This window comes from Heterodontus francisci, chromosome 17 (genome assembly GCF_036365525.1).
Source record: "Heterodontus francisci isolate sHetFra1 chromosome 17, sHetFra1.hap1, whole genome shotgun sequence".
Lineage (NCBI taxonomy): Eukaryota > Metazoa > Chordata > Chondrichthyes > Heterodontiformes > Heterodontidae > Heterodontus > Heterodontus francisci.
In genome coordinates this window covers 50,314,798-50,317,875 of record NC_090387.1, presented here as the reverse complement: position 1 = coordinate 50,317,875, position 3,078 = coordinate 50,314,798, and positions in this window count along the sequence as shown.

Sequence of the window (3,078 nt, the reverse complement as noted above, 5' to 3'; positions counted from 1 at the left end):
TTTGTTTGAACATGTAAATTATTTGATGCAATACATTGAACTATTGAACTTTGGTTTGAAGCAGATTCCTGTGGCTTAAAGAAGGGAAAGAAAGCACTGTATATTAAGTGATCCTTCTCTAATCGGTCATGCTTTGTCTTGCATTTGCTCTTAACTTCATTTTTATCAGTGTGCAATATGGATTGACCTTTTGAATTTGCCCTTCTTGATTCTCAAGTTCCAAATGTGATGTTTTAAATGCTCTTGCATTTTCTGCATTTGAAATCAAAACTCATTGCACATCAACTTTGAGGTCCTCGGAAAGAAAGTTAATGTTTGTCTCCCTCAGTTTTTTCATTTCTCCTACCATTTACAGGATTTTTAAAAAATGTAGGATCACCTGATCATTTGATTTATCCCATCTTTGGACCATGCACTATGGACCTTAGTCCTTCACTTAATTTTCTTAATTTAAAAGTATAGAACTAATACTTTCAATAGTTAAGTTCCTTCAGTGACATTAGTCATGAATGCATTATTTGATATAACTAAAATTGTTGCTGCAGCTGAACACATTCTATCTAATATATATGTAATACGTATAGAAACTGGATGTTTAGTAAAAACTATTCACTCTTGATTTGTGGAGCTATAATTAAATAGAGGAAATTCAGTAATTTTGTCAGGTAGCTGCATGCTCACCAACAGGATAATTTCACTTTATTATGGCTCTGAAGTGAAAAATATAAACTTGAAGGATATATAAATTATTCATCGCTGTGCTTGGTATCTGCATGTGTTCAAATTGAAGACCTCCTCCATATATTGGAGGACAAACGAGGAAGGAGACCTGCAATAATAGTGTGGAATCTCATTGTGTAAGTGATGGTGGGGGAAGGGGTGGGTGCTCTTATTTAACTCTCACTTTGTTAGTGAGTAGTTTAGCAATTAAATACAAATTTTCATCATGGAGCATGAATTTGTTGGGGAGGTTTCTTTTAAATTTATAACAGTGGGAATGTTTCTATTTAGTATGGCAGAGGATTGGAAATAGGGTATACTAATACATTCTTAGGAGTTCCTCACTTTCTGCTTCTAATTGCAATTGGTATTTCATTGCACTCGGAGCAGTTCTCAGCAGAATTGTTGTTTGGTAAGATGAAAAGGCGAATGAGCCTTCCTGTCTGAAACTCTCAGGGCTCTGGCAGCTCTCGGTGTGCAAAGGATCGTTTTATTCAAAGGATAACCATCCTACTACTAGTCTTTCTTAAAATACTGGGTATTGTTTTCAGAAAATTTCAATAACAAGATTATTAGATAACTCCAACTTGATTGCCAGATAACATCAGCCCTTTCTCAAGTAAAGGGTTAAAAAAAATTATTTTTACAGCATTAACACAATGGAATGCAACACTTTACAAAGAAGAACCCAGCATTAATGTTTCCATTGCAAGAAGTGAGTACCTGTTGTATGTCCAAGAGAACAATAGTTTTTGTTGCAACAGTAGGCAGGTGCATGTGAATTAATCATGTTGCATCTCACTAAAGTTTGGGAGAGCTGAATCATTACTTCATAGTCTCAAGTTCGGTAGTTTATACAAGAAAAGCATTTTGTTTTTTTTAAACTGGCACAAGAGCATTGACCTTAAAGGAACTGAAGCAGGGTCAGGTATCACTTAACTCAACCACCTGTATGTTGTAATTATTGAATATTTAAATGAGACATTCCTTCTCTCAACCGTCTCACCAGTAAACCTTGCACTCCCGTCAACTCGGATGTTTGATTCAACAGCTAAGGCCTAAAGGTTACAGGGTAACGTTGGTTATTTGACAACAAATAGAATCCAAGGCCTCACTGTTGTACATATGCAGGCAGCTTCTTTTTATGTCTGGATTGAGGAGTTTTCTTTTTATAGCCTCAAAAGTGCTTTGAGGCTTTCTCATTGATATTCTGATTTTATCGAGTGAGCTTTTACTAAGGTGCCCAAGTTAAGTGTTTCAAGAACAGTAAGAAAGTTATTTTTAATAAGTTAAAGAATTATGAAAAATATATGTGCACAGTTCTTGTATCCTTTAATACTTGCTTGATCTTGGAGCGTGTGTCCAATGCACTTTATTTCTCTTCAAGTCCCACTCTAGGAATTAAGCATAAAATTCCAGGCTGACACTCCAGTTCAGTGCTGAGGGAGGGCTGCACTGTCGGGGATGCGGTCTTTCTAATGAGATGTTAAACCAAGGCTCTGTCTGTCTTCTCGGTGGATGTAAAAGATCCTGCAGTACTATTTCAAAGTAGAGCAGGGGTGTTATCTTTGGTGTCCTGGCCAATATTTATCCTTCAAGCAACATCACAAAAACAAATTATCTGGTCATCATATTTGTGGGAGCTTGCTGTGTGCAAAGTTGCTGTTGTGTTTTCAACATTACAACAGTGATTAGGCTTCAGAAGTACTTCATTGGCTGTAAAGTACTTTGAGACATCCAGTGGTCGTGCAAAGCACTATATCAATGTAAATCTTTTTTAAGCCCCTCATGCAAAATGGGATCAGATTCTGAATTAACCAGATCCATTTACAGAAATTAAACAAGTAGGGCACAGGCTTCTGGACAAGGCAGCAATAAGTAGATGGTTTTATTTTTTAAAATACAAACTTCTGACAAGTGAATGTAGTCTGCTCCAGTTTTTGCTTTCAATTTTAAATCACAATGGCACACATCATTTCTCCTGTTTTCATGGTTTGGTCGCTTCCTCAGTCACGAGTCATGGGCTTAAACAGTCGATTGGCCTTTGAGCTGCAAAGAATGCAAATTGATAGTGTTTCAATTGACCACTCCATTTCCAAGTTTACAGGTGGTGGGTGTTGACACCATTCAAATGTGGTCATCTTGGTTTACACATGTCAATACTGTTTGGAAGTAGAAACAAAAACCATCTTCTGGAAAACAGACACAGGACATCGGTAACCATTTTTGATGTTCCCTAGCTTTGCATTTAAACAGTGCAGTGTATTAATTTATAATTATACACTAAATTAGTTTTGCTTTTAATTATAACAGCAACTACTGTAGGATTTGTCACTAGTCAACAAAAGAGCACAGCAT